Source organism: Tenrec ecaudatus, chromosome X (assembly GCF_050624435.1).
Source record: "Tenrec ecaudatus isolate mTenEca1 chromosome X, mTenEca1.hap1, whole genome shotgun sequence".
Lineage (NCBI taxonomy): Eukaryota > Metazoa > Chordata > Mammalia > Afrosoricida > Tenrecidae > Tenrec > Tenrec ecaudatus.
In genome coordinates, this window is record NC_134548.1 from 81,184,557 (window position 1) to 81,199,394 (window position 14,838).

At 38.3% G+C, this 14,838-nt stretch overlaps 1 protein-coding gene and 1 non-coding gene across 6 annotated transcripts in view; one reads left to right on the forward strand and one right to left on the reverse strand.

Moving 5' to 3' along the window:
• Nucleotides 1-14,838, reverse strand: part of HDAC8 (histone deacetylase 8) — a 316,573-nt gene that overhangs the window by 149,155 nt on the left and 152,580 nt on the right. The window lies entirely within an intron of this gene.
• On the forward strand, nt 10,476-10,612 carry LOC142435313 (small nucleolar RNA SNORA70). Its single transcript, XR_012781391.1, has one exon. It is a non-coding gene; the product is annotated as a small nucleolar RNA SNORA70 (small nucleolar RNA).

The window sequence follows — 14,838 nt, forward strand, 5'->3', positions numbered from 1 at the left end:
AATGGGTACATTCATTCTCTCTGAGGAGGAAATGTAATTTATTAAGCTCCCATTCTACAACTATGTATCAGTGAAATGTTTCACAGATATTATTTAATTCTTCATGTCACATAAGTATCTGGAAGACTAGAAGTGAGTCAGTGAACTTCATTAAGACTCAGTTGCTGTGTCAATAAAATGAGGCTAAGCATTTACAAAATTATAGCTGTTTTATTAGGCATGTAGACACTGTGCCAAGTTTCTTATGAAGATGGATTTGCTCTAATAGTGAAATCTATGTCCAATCATGACTTATTCTCTTATATTCAACTACATCTTAGATGAGTTTACTTGGATGTTACACTGGCACTTCATGGTCAATGTAAAAAATGATTTGTTCTTCCTGGATTTCTAATTAAGTAACACTGTCCACTCATTTAAACCAGTAAACATGATGACATTATAGATTTCTTATTGTCCTTTACCTCCAAATCCAATCAATCACCAAATTGTCCTAATTCTACCTCCTAAAGATTACTTCAACCTCTGGTCTCTATCCCCATTTCATCACTTGCAACAATACCCTGTCTGGCCTCTCTCACAGCAATCCTAAAGCATTTTAGTAAAACACAGATCTGACCATGTAAACTCCCTTCCATGGCTCACCACTACCAACAGCTACGTTCTTACTTCTTTAGCAGGACACAGAAAACTTCTGCTTAAAAGGATGTGCTCTGAAGTTAAACTGCCAGGTTTGAATCTCACCTTGGACACTTAATACTATTCTCACTGTCTTAGTTTTCATAGCTGAACTTTAAATATAAAGATTAAATGAGATATCCACATGAAAGACATAGAATACTGCTTGGTACATTGTTTATACTCAATAATTAATTGTTGATTATTGTAATTACATGAGGGCCCTCAGTGTTACAAATTTCACCATTGATGCAGGAAACATAGGTTCAATTCCCAGCCAATGAACTTCATGTACAGCCACCACCCATCTGTGAATGGTAGCTCTTATGTTATTACAGTGCTGGAACAGGTCTCAGTGAAGCTTGCAGACTAAGATGAAGTAGGAAGAAAGGCCCAGTGATCTACTTCCAAAATTCAGATAATGAAAAAAATCCTAAGGATCACAATAGATTACCATCATAATTTATGTGTTCAACACATATATGTAAACAATGTATAAATGGACATAACAGATGTAGCACGCATAGGAAATTATAGCTCTTATCATAATACATACATACATACATACATACATAGTGTCAAGCACATTTGTGTATGTTGCCATCATCACTTTCCAGCACCTTTTTTCTACTTGACCCATAGTATCAGATCATCTCCCACCCCCATCCCTCATGAACCCTTGATAATTTATGTTATTGTTTTTTTTTCATGTTTTACACCAACTGCTGTCTCCCTTCACCCACTTTTCTATTGTCTGTCCCCCTGGGAGGGGGTTATATGTCGATCATTGTGATTGGTTCCCCCTTTCTCCCCCCATCTTCCCCTTCCCCTTCTGGTATCGCTACTTATGGGCATAGGAAATTAATGCACAAGGGGTTTCCATAGTTTGGGGAAACATTCATATAACTAACACATTATTTGTATAACAACATGGTGATCTGCAACCGATCACTGGAACAGCCTAGAACTGTGCAGTGCTGTGTTCCATTGTGCATGTGGTTGCAATGAGTTAGCTACCTGAATCAAATGTAGCCAACAGCAAGAAACAGGAAAAAGCCTTGGCTCCCTCAATGTTCCCTTTTCCCCCATGGAATAATGCCAGATAAAGGTCAACTGGATAAGCACATACATGGGGATTGTCTCAATGCAGAAAAAGAGGTTTCTGCCACTTTATGGGCAAAGGAGATCAGGGAAGAGGAGGGGGAGAGGGAGATGAAGAAAGGGCAGAAATGGAAGAATACAGTATCAGAGTAAACCCAAGGTGTTTTGGCAGAAGCACAGAAGAGAGACCTCAGCAGAGGGGTCTTGATAAACAGATTTCTGAATGTGAATGCCCCTACCCCCAAGTCCTTGATTGCAACTTCCTTCTGAGATGGCAAGGTATTGGCTATGTCCCAAGTCTACTGTGGGCAAAGCAGTTTGCCTCTATTAGGCTTTTGAGGTAAAGCCTTTGTAATTGGCAGTGAATGGGCCTAAAAGATCACGCGTAGAATTTGGTCTGGGAGCCAAGCTCGGACTTTCTCAGTAGTCTGTATGCTTGCTTCATGGTTCATATCACAGCTTAGAATTTATTTTTAAATAAATTAGTTTTTCTTCTACTATTGCTCTTTTGTCTAACTCACTGCATTGTAATTTCCATGACCACTTGTATACTATTCATCATTGTAGCCCTAGCACGTGGCACAGTCATTGGCACATTGGTATTATTGAATAAGTATTTCTTGAGTGAATGAATAAATAGCTTAATAAAGTGGGAAAATGAAAATTTTCATTTGGTTTCTTGAGTAACAAATACTTACAAGTTCATCTGCAAATCAACTGGACATAAATCCATCTTGTTCAACCTAGTTAAGTAATTTTGTAGATTTTAATTAAGCAAAGGCCCTATATGTTGAAACTCAAGAGTAACAATTGCAATAACTTCATCAGTGGTTTTGAAGAAAGATTGACTTTTGCTTCCAAAGAGAAATTTTGCCTCTCTACACAAATTTTTGGTTGTCATAATTGGGGGAGGAGGGCATTTAGTGAGTAGAGATCAGTGATGCTGCTTAGCAGCCCCACCAGCAAAAAGTTATCAAACCCCAAATGTCAGTGGTGCCAAGTCCAAGAAACTCTGATACAAACCAGAAGAAAAATAGTAGACCAGGTATCAGTGTTCTAAAGGATTTGTCAAACTCACTAATTGAAGCATTAATAATCTTACTTCCTTTCTAAGATGTATTTCTGGTCTTTAAAGTAGGTTTTTGTTTGTTTTGAACCAAAAAGTCCGCTGTTGGGCTTTAGGAAATTGATGAGTGCTTTGAAATTTTACCCAAAATTGTATATATCTGTGAAGAAGGAATATCATATTTTCAAATGGCCCATGACCACCAAAAGGGTATGAAGGACTGGTTGGAGAAATATTAGTGAAATCTGAGCTGTATTTAACAACAAAAGAAAGCACTACTCCATTTTATGAAATGCTTAGGTATGTGTAACCTGCTCTTTAGAGTCGCTCTGGGAGACAGGCCAAGTGTAGAGGAAGTTCAGTTAGGACCCTAGCTGTGAGAATGATACAGGCCTCACTGGGTTGTTAAGAGACTATGTGACGTAATTTTTATAAACTCTACTAAAAAGCTGGTGCTCCACAAATGTTAGTTCTCTTCTTTTTCCTGCTTATAGGTTTTTGGGAAGATGGAATAAACTAATGCTATAAAAACTAAAAGAAATAATATTATGTTGTGCGTTGTGTGACAAGTAGTAGATATTTAATAAATGCCTGTGAGTGTAAGTTGATGCCACTTGAAGACATCATGTCTTGCTGAGGAATAAGATGAGGATAAGACTTGGGGAAGACCTCATGTATTCCTAACATGAAAACTAGATTTTCCCTACCAATGACTTTAGGGAAAGGAGGATAAGATCAGAAACCTGATAGAATTGGCTTTGAATCCTGGTTCTGCTATTTACTAACTGATCCTCAACAAGTTTCATCTGTAAATTGGGGCTAATACCTAATCTTTCAGTTTCTGGGAGACCTAATGATAATATAAAGGGCCTAACATAGATATGTGTGTATATATAATATGAAGTGCCTAACATATACACACACACATATATACACTTACATATGATAATGATCGGTAATTAACTGTATTGGACAGGGTTCTCTAGAGAAACAAACCAGATTGCTAGTAATTATATATAAATATATTTATAAAGATAGATATATAATTCAAGAAATAAACCATTAAATAACATACAGATAGATAATACAAGGAATTAATAGTTAAATTATAAAGCAGTGAGACACTAGCAGTCCTTCAAGTTTTGAGAGCTGCCAGGTGCCAGTCCCCTTCTGTAGAGAGAGCTGGGCTATATATATCCAGGCAGCAAACAGCAAGGCAGGTCCCCAACTGTCATCAACTGTCAGTCCCCAGCTCCAGAGATGAACATTCCAATTGTGTGGGCTTAAAGGGACCTCAACTTACAGCGACACAGTCCACAGGCTAGGCATCCCACAGGTAGTGTACCCCTTTAAACTGAGGCACAGAACAACCAAGGTGAGGCTCACCAAGCCATTTATCCCTCTGCCCTTCAGTTAATCCTACTTGTGTTTATCGGCCAGGCTGGCACAATAAACTATAGCATTAACCAATGCTTTTGTTTCCTCATGCAAACAGTTTTTTAAATCCCTTCTCTATAAAACCTTTCTACAATAAGAAGACAGTCAGCGTGACTCTCTGGTACCTCATCCAATATAAAATTAAAATAAACAACTAGCTGTATATTTTCATTAATACTCACCATCACTTATATAACATGGCAGAAATTTGTCAAAACTATGGAAACCACAGACTCAAAGGGTTACAACCATAAAAAAATTGTGACATGTCAGGAATTTTCAGTTCTCTACTTTCCCATATCTCATCCTCATCTCATTCTTCAGCTTGACATGGTTGTCTTAAAGTGGCATCAGCTTACATTCACAGAGGGAGCACAGTCTCTGGCTATAGAGGGAGCAGACTTTATTAGTAAATTATAATGTGCCTGAGAGCTGCCTGAATGTCTAAATCAATGCATTAATTTCAGTTTGGGCTGCCTTGGAGCTTATATAAGGAAGAGTGGGGTACAGTAAGTAAGGCTGGACAGGGTAACTGCCTGTGTCTACCCAGAGCTAAAGAGTGCTAGTAGAACACTAGTTGTCTAAAAAGACTGGAGAAATTGACACTTTCTTTTGGAAATTAAGGCTTTCAAAAGTACCGATACCTTGTATATAGTGGAAATGAAAGCACTACATGCATGCCTAAAGTAAGGTATATGGTTAGAAATTATATAAAAAGAACCTAACTTTTTATCTGGGGTGGATCCACAGGCAAGGCTAGCTAAATGTAGAAGAAGGGATCCCGGCAGAGAACCAATTTTCAGACTGGTAGAAGTTTCCACACCTGCCTCCCTTGCCACTCCGCTGGCCTCACCCACGTGGTATTCACGGAAATTTCTGACAAATAAATCACTAGCTGAGCAGAAGCTATGAAGATGTCAGTGTTTACACATGTCCAGGAGGGCAGTCTATATAAAATAGCTAGGGATAAAACAGCTAGGGGAAGTCAATAAACAAATGAATACAGCCCTTAATAATTTCAGAAAAAGAGATAAAAACAAAATACTTCAGAAAATTCTGGGAAAGGCTAGGAAAAGTTACCTAGAGACACTACTATTTAAATACCCTAGGTTCAACTAGAAAATCGTAAGACATATGAAAAAAAAACACAAAAGAATGGTTTTTCCACAGAACAAAATTAAGTGATAAAAATCTCTGAGGAAGCCCAGAGTTACAAAGGTAGAGACTTTAAAGTAACAATACTAAGTATGCTCAAAAGGCAAAGGAAAACATGGAATCAGGTAAGACTGAGGTATATGTGGTGGCAGAGAGTAACTGGAAAAACACAGTCAAGCCAAAACGTGGTAGACTCTAGTTGTGGCAGGGAAGCTATAATACAGGAAAATGATACATGAAGAAAACAGAAATAATGGATTTGAAACCTGCAAAAACGGAAATAAAAAACTGACTGTAGGGGTTAACACAGCAGGAAGATGAAACCATGGGAGCTCAAAGAAAGGACATTTGAAATTATAGGGTTTGATGAAAAAAATCAGAGAAGAAGCTTGGGGGGGGGGGGGATACCATCAAACAGGTCAAAATACTCACAAAGGGAATATCGGAAGAAAAAGAAGAGTACAAGGCAAAAAAAGAGAGGAATAGACAGTGGTCAAAACATCACAAATTTGACAAAATATATGAATCAATACCTACAAGAAATGCAACAACGAAACAGCCAGGGTGCAGTATATCACCAATGAAACACACAACATTCCTCTAGTTCTTTAATGCTTCTTCCCCCCACTATCATGACCCCAGTTCTATCGAACAAATCTGGCTGAGCCAGAGAATGTACACTGGTACAGACAAGAGCTCTCAACACACAGAATCCAGGACAGATAAACTCCTCGGGGCCAATAATGAGAACAGTGATACCATGAGAGTAAGGGAAAGGTGGGGGAAAAGGGAGAGCCAATCACAATGATCGATATACACCCCTTCCCTCCCAAGGGGACGAACAACAGAAATGTGGGTGAAGGGAGACAGTGGATGGAATAAAATATGAAAATAAAAATAATTTATAAATTATCGAGGGTTCACGAGGGTGGGGGACGGAGGTAGAAAACAAGAGTTGCTGATACCAAGGGCTCAAGTAGAAAGAAAATGTTTTGGAAATGACGTTGTTGAGGGCCTCCCTCTTTCACGCTGCTGTTCTCCTTTACCAACATAATACAATTTTCCAGGGACTGGTCTCTCCTGACAATATGTCCAAAGTATGCGAGACAAATCCTTGCCATCCTTGACTTTAAGAAGCATCTGGCTATACTTCTTCGAAGGCAAATTTGTTTGTTCTTTTGGCAATTCTTTCATATTCTTTGCCAGTACAACTTAAATGCATGGATTATTCTTCTGTCTTTTTTATTCAATGTCCAACTTACATATGCTCAAAAGGCAACTGAAAATACCATGGCTTGAATCAGGTGCACCTTAGTCCTCAAAGTAACATAATTCCTTTTCAACACTTAAAAACAGTGGTTCTCAACCTTCCTAATGCCGTGACCCTTTAATACAATTCCTCATGTTGTGGTGATCCCCAACCATAAAATTAATTTCATTGCTACTTCATAATTGTATTTTGCTACTGTTATGAATCGAGCGACCCCTGTGAAAGGGTCATTCAACCCCCAAAGGGGTCACGACCCACAGGTTGAGAACCGCTGCTTTAAAAGGTCTTGCGTAGCAGATTTACCTAATGTAATGCATCCTTTGATCTCCTGATGGCTATTTTCATAAGCACTGATTATGGATCCATGTAAGACAAAAATATTTGATAACATATAAATGAACAAATCTGTTATTTATTTATCATGATGTTACCTACTGGTCCAATTGTGAGGAGTTTGGTTTTCTTTATATTGAGTGGCCATACACATAGAAGGCTGTAGTCCTTGATCTTCATCAGCACGTACTTCAAGTCCTCCTCACTTTCAGCAAGCAAAGTTGTATTATCTGCTCATCACAGGTTGTCAATAAGCCTTTCTCCAATCCTGATGCTGCATTCTTTATATAATCCAGCTTCCTTACTTGCTCAGCATACAGTTTGAGTACGTATAGTGAGAGGATACAAACCTGATGCACATGTTTCCCGATTTTAAACCATGCAGTATTCTCTTGCTCTGTTTACACACGTACAGGTTCTGTATGAGCACAATAAAACAGAAACTCCCCCTGCCATCAAGTCGATGCTGACTCATAAGGACCCTACAGGGCAGGGCAGAACTGCTCCGCTGAGTTTCGAATACTGTAATTCTTTCCAGGAGTAGAAATTCCTGTCTTTCTCTTGCTGGTACGGCCAATGTATAAACACTATAGTGCTCTGGAATTTCCATTCTTTAAAAAAAAATCATTTTATTGGGGGCTCCTACAATTCTTATCACAATCCATACATACATCCATTGTGTCAAGCACATTTGTACATTTGTTGCCATCCTCATTCTCAAAACATTTCCTTTCTACTTGAGCCCTTGATATCAGCTTATTTTCCCCACTCCCTTGCTGCTCGCCCCTCCCTCATGAACCCTTGATAATTTAGAAATTATTGCTTTGTCATATCTTACACTGTCCGACGTCTCCCTTCACCACTTTTCTGTTGTCCATTCTTTTCAAGGCTATTCATAGTTTGATATGGTCCGCACAGCCTAATACCTTAGCACAGTCAATAAAACACAAGTTCACGCCTTTTGGGTATTCTCTACTTTCAGCCAAGATCCATCTGAGAAGAGCAAGGATATCCCCAGTTCCATCTCCTCTTCTGAATCCAGCATGAACCTCTGGAACCTCCCTGTCAAAGTACGGCCAACAATGAAACTAAACATACTAGTGATCATGAAGATGGCACGTGACTGGACAATGTTCTGCTCTGTTACACATAGTTTGACATGACTAGGAGCCAACTCAGCTCCAACTAACTGTAAAAGTTTATGCCAACATAACTTTAATAATACACAAAATTTATTTCGTTCTATCACTTCTCCTCATCATTTGATGAGATCTGATGAGGTATGCAATGACATAAAAAACATCACTCATGAAGATAGCAAAAGGTCATTGAAGAGAGAGGAAAGAAAACTAGCAAGTTGAATGTAAAAGTACATTAAAAAGACTAAATACCAAAATTAAGTGGAATTTATTGAAGGAATGTTTGTTATGTTCAACCAAAGAAAACCAGTCAATTTAATATACCACATTAGTAGAACAAAGGAAATAAACCACATAATCAGTTAATTGGTGCAGAAAATGCATTTGCCAAATTGCAACATTAGTTTCATGATTTAAAAAACACCTAAACAAGCTAAGAGAAAAATTGAAATTCTTCAATCTTACAAGCATACATATGGAAAAACTCTGAGTTAACATAATTTTCAATGAAGAAAGATTAAGAAAATACACTCTCACAACTGGTACCCATTATTTCACTAGAAGTTCTAGTCTAAGCACTTAGGCAAGAAAGAAAAGGATCTAAATTAGGGAGAAAAACTAAGTTTAACTATCTTTTTCCACAGATGACATACATTTACCCATAGATGACCTAAAATAATAAAAAAGAAAATTAAAGTTGTTAGTACCATTGAGTTGGTTCTGACTCATAGAAACCTATTCCCACAGCTAGAAACACCACCCAGTCCCGCGCCATCCTCACAATTCTCATGTTTGCGCTGATTGCTGCAGCCACTGTCAATCTCATCGAGGCCATTCCTATATTTTGCTGCCTCTAATTTACTAATATGATGTCTTTTTGCCAGGGACTGGTCTCTCCTGATAACATGTCCAAAGTATGTAAGGCAGTCTTGCCATTCTTGCTTCTGAGGAATATTCTGGCTGTGTTTCTTCTAACACATATTTCTTTGCTCTTTTGGCAGTTCATGTTAATTTCAATATCCTTTGCCAGTACCATAAGTAAAAACATCAATTATTCATCCTCATTAATTGTCCAATTTTCCCAGGCATAGTGACTTAAAATACCATGGTTTAGGTTAAGTTCTGAAGATTAAAATGTGACAATCCTTGACAGGATCGTCAAAAATATTCACATTTTCATTCTCAAAACTTTAATGGCAGATGTGACTTAGAATCTTGAGATGGGGAGATCATCCGAGATTATCCTGGTGGGTTCCATGGAACCACAAAGGTCTTTAGAAGTGAAAGGAGGAGAGTGAAAGAAGGGGATATGAGAATGGACAAAGATGCTGGATGGGTGCAATTTCTGGCAGGAGGTCATAAACCAGAGAATGTGGACAGCCTCTACAACAGTGGTTCTCAACCTTCCTAATGCTGTGACCCTTTAATACAGTTCTTCATGTTGTGGTGACCCTAACCAGAACATTGTTTTTTGTTGCTACTTCATCACTGTAATTTTGCTAATTTTGTTATGAATCAGGCGACCCTGGTGAAAGGGTTGTTACACCACTAAAGGGGTTATGACCCACAGGCTGAGAACTGCTGCTCTACAAGCTAGAAAAGACAAGTAAACAGATTTTTCTCTGAGCACTACCAGTAGAAAGGCAGCCCAATGGACACCTTAATTTTAGCCCCATGAGACCCTTTTCAGACTTCTCCACTCCATATATGTAAGACAATAAATTTATGTTGGCATTTGTGGTCACTGTTTGTGGTAATTTGTTGAAGTAAAAGTAGAGATGAATACAATTCCAAAGAAAGAGTATGAGAATAAAAGAAAAGAATTTCAACTCCTGCCTCATTCTATACACAACTAAGCTTGTGAAGCTTTTAGAAGAAAACAGGAATATACGTCTTCATTACTTTGGGTAGGCAAGCTTTCTTGGTGGCAATGAAAGCATTAGCCATAAAAGGTTGATACATTCAACTTTATTGCAATTAAAATGTTTTGCTCATTTAAAGACACCATCACAACAGCAAGTAGGGAAGACACAGGTGGTTGAAAACTTACATACAACTTACATACAACTCATTTAAAGACACCATCACAATAGCAAGTAGGGAAGACACAGGTGGTTAAAAAACTTACATACAACTCTCCCAACTTAATCCTGCAAATACAGCACAATAAAACTGGGCAAAATATTTGACTACAAAAAAGGCTATATGCATGACAAATAAGCGTATTAAATTGCAATCAGTATTATTTGACATGCCAGAATAAAACTAAATCTACCAGAAATGGTGAAAGAAAACACTGCAGCCAATTAAGCCAACCGTATTTCTCCTTATGGGGGCGCCAGTGTGCAAAGGGTGCAAAACAGCAAGCCTCGTCTGGAGTGTATGCAGCCTGTCGGCATGTACAGGCTCCCCTAAGGGACCTTGGAGCTAACCTTCTGCTGCTTTTCGATGGCTCTGGCCTGGATAATTTCTGCTGCTCCTAACCTAGGATCCAAACTGAGACGCGAGGTACTTTTGGGAAACCCCAAGGCACAGTAGCTGGAGTCCACATAGGCCAGGTCATCATGTCTATACACACCAAGCTACAAAACAAGCAACATGTGATTCAGGCCTTACACAGGGCCAAGTTCAAGTCCCCACATCTCCAAGATGTGGGGCTTCACCAAGTTTACTACAGATGAATTTGAAAACATGGTGGCTGAGAAGCACTTCATCCTGGATGGCTGTGGGGTCAAATATATCCCTAACCATGTCCCTTTGGAGAAGTGGGAGACCCTACATTCATGAAGGCCTTGGTAGCCCTGTTCCCTGCCTCACCTGTGCCCACCAAATAAATTGAACTTCCTGAAAACAACAACAAAAGAAAACAGGCAACATTAAGTGGTGGTAAAAATGCTGACCAGCTAGAACTCTCATACATTGTGGGTCACTGGGGAAAACAATTTGAAATTTAAAAATTTAAATAAAGAACCATGCATTCTATGACCTAAAAATTCCCCTCCTGCATATTTACCCAAGAAAAAGGACAATATATTTACCCAAGAGAAAGGAAAATATATTTTTGCCATAAGGGCTGTATATGCATGTTATAGTAGTCTTATTAATAATAGTCCCAAAGGGAAATGACCAAAATATCCATCAATAGGACAATGAAAGAAATAAGGCATCATGCAGACCTATGATAGAATACTACTCCAAAATAAAAAACTATTGATCTATGCAATAATACTGATGAATCCTAATAGTGTTATGTTGAAGGAAAGAAATCAGACACCAAAAATAGGTCACGTATGATTTTCCATTCTAGAACAGTCAAAACTAACATTCAGTACTTGATATCAGAACATTAGTAACCTGTAGGTAGAGAAATATTGACTAGAAAGGGGCATATTGGAACGTTCTGGGGTGACAGAAATGTTCCATATCTTGATTAGAACTGTGCTTGAATAGGTATATACATTTGTCAAAACTCATCAAACTGTACACCTAAAATCTCTGAGTTATATACCTGCGTATCATTGGTCTCATCTGACATTTTACATTTAAAATAGTGAAAAAAATATACTATTTTGCACATTAACTACACATATGACAGTAACAAACATCAGTGTATGAGACACGATTAAGATTGGTTGTGATGGTTAAGGGTCATATTGGCTGGGACGTGATTCTCATTTCAGCAGTTAAGTAACAATATGATTTGGCAGCTATATAATGACACCGTTTGGCAGTTTTGTAATGAGGCAGTCATTTTCTGATCAGGTGTGGTCATTGCCATTTTGCATAACATCAATTTTCACTTAATGACCAGGTCTGTGGAACCTAATCATAAGGACTTAGTATATTTTATAAAAATTATATTTCATTAAAAATACATTAATTATGTAATGTACCACTTATCTAGAACATAAACACATATTACAAAAGGACTTTCTCCTACTGCTGTTCCCTAGTTTTCCCGTGTCATTCCCTATGGCAATTATTATCAGTCCCTTCAAAAGATATTCCATACATATACAACTGGGAATAACCCTATGCACCTTTCTGTCCCTTGCTTCTCCCCCTCTATATGTAGAATATCTTTCCATATATTGTTGCTAGGTACCATCAAATCAGTTCTGACTCACAGTGACCCTACTATGTACAACAGAGTGAAACACTGCCCAGTCCTGCCACTTTACATAGATCTTTATAAAAAACCAAATTCACTACTATTGAGTCAATTCTGACTCATAGTAATCCTATAAGACAGGGTAGAATTGCCTCTTTGAGTTTCTGAGACTATAACTCTTTATAGGAGTAGGAAGCCTCATCTTTCTCCAATGCAGTGGCTGGTCATTTTGAGCTGCTGAGTTGTAGTTAGCAGTCAAATGTGTAAGACATTGCATTACCAGGGCTCTTCATAGATCTATATACTACTACTAATCACTGTTATTGAGTTGATTAGGACAGGGTAGAGCTGCCCCTGTGGGTTTCTGAGATCTTACTCTTTACAGGAGTAGAAAGTCTGGTCTTTCCTCTATGGAGCCTATTTTCATTGTAAACTGTTCTCCTTGTGGGTAGCAGCCCAACTTATAACCATTATGCGACCAGGACACTTTTATAGATCTATATAGATTGGCCTAATTCTTTATTATAACAGCATGTATTTCCTTCTATTAGAGACATACAGCTTTTCAATCCGTTCATTTGAAAGGGGCCTGGTTAAGTAGATCATACAATTTTTTGTTGTTTAAATTAAAAAAAAACAACAAAGCTACCTGGTACATGATATAATATGACTGCCTTATTCTATCCCAGATCTTGTGATCCAAATAGGATTTCTCAGTACAAATAGAACATTCTTATACAAGAGTTATTATATGGTATGTATGATTATGCTACATTAGGCAAGCATTGGTCTTTTCATGAGATCATGTCACCTGGTCCGTTTAGACATGTGGGCTCCACTTCAATTAGCTATTCCAGTTGACCCCAGCTCTTCTTCTAGCTAGGATTATTTCCTTATTCTATTCCTGGTTGGCCAACTTGCCTCTTCAATTCCTGAGCTGGGCCGAACTCCCTGATCACTGTCTTTATGGTATTACCTGTCTTTGGATCACTGACTATATTTTATGAGGGCTATACCTTGAAGTAGTCACTTTAATACGAGGGGGTATAAAAAAAACCCTGGGAAAAGCTCCATTGGGCAAGATTTTTATAGTACAAATTTTTCCCACTAGGTGAGCATCGAACAACTTGCTTGAGTTATTGCATCCAGTGGCATTGCCTGGAAAGGTTCCCTCTGGTTATAGTGATTTTTTTCGTAAAAACAGTTTCACTTGAACCTTGTTTTTATGATGTTAAATTTAAGAGAAGAGTGTGCTGCTGTGAAGATCTGTTTCCTGTTAGAAAAAAGTGCTGCAGAAACTGTTGTGATGTTGAACATGGATAGCGCTATGGGAAAAACATCAGTGTATGACTGAGTGGTTTTCTTATTTCAAAAAAGGTGAAATGTTAATTGATGAGAAAACTCATTCTGGATATCCGTTAAATAAAATGTCAACAAAATCCACACACTTGGGCTTGAAGATTGATGGCAGAAGACTGATGATGGACCATCAAAGAGATGGGGAAGCTATCTGTATTATCTTGTAGCTCAGTTCAGCAAATTTTAAGGGCTGATTAAGTAATGAGAAGGATTGCTGTGAAATGTATGCCTCAGGTTCTCACTACCCAGGAAAAGGAGCATCCAGTGGAAACATGACATGCATTGAAAGAACAGATCTAAAGCAACCTAGACTTTTTTCCAAGATAATTACTGGTGATAGACATGGTGCTATTCTTACAACCCCAAAAGCAAACAGCAATCAAACCAGGGGACATGCCAACTTCACCTCTCCCAAAATAAGGTCATCAAGTGAAACCAAAGATAAAGATGATGCTCATTTGATTTTTGATGTGAGGGGTATAGTGCATTTGGAGCTTCTATCAGATTAGACTGTCAATCAAGATTTCTATTTCGAGGTTCTGAAAAGATTGTGTAACAGGGTGTGACACAAAAGGCCTGTTTTGTGGGAAAAGAGGCCTGATTTTGCCACCATGAAAATGCACCTGTTCATACAGCCATCTCGGTGCACCAGTTTTTGGCAAAACACAGCATACCTCTCTTGCCCCATGCACATTACTCACCTTACTTTGCTCCGTGTGACTTCTTTTGATTCCAAGAATGAACAGGGATATGAAAGGTAAGCAATTGGATGATGTAGAAGAGTTGAAGAAAAAAAAAGGGAGGTGCTGTTAGCCATCCAAACAGAGTAGTTTGAAAAATGTTTCCAATAACAAAAACCAGTAGCAAAATCACATACTTCGCCAACAGACTGAATGAGTTAGAGAATCACCCCAGTGACCTAGAGGATAACCAGGCAGACTTCAACAAACGAGAAAGGCAGTTCAAATAAGATAATCAGAGAAATTGAAGAAAATCTGAGAGCCATGTCTGATGCTATAAAAAGGAACAAGATTAGAATAATTGGACTACTTGAACAACACACAATGAGGAAGTCAACAGCAAAAATAGCAAGGAAATTATTAGAGGAAAACTTCCCCACCTTAATGAATGAAATCCAGGCAATCATTCAAGGGGCTGAGAATACCAGCTAGGCTGAATCCCAAGAAGT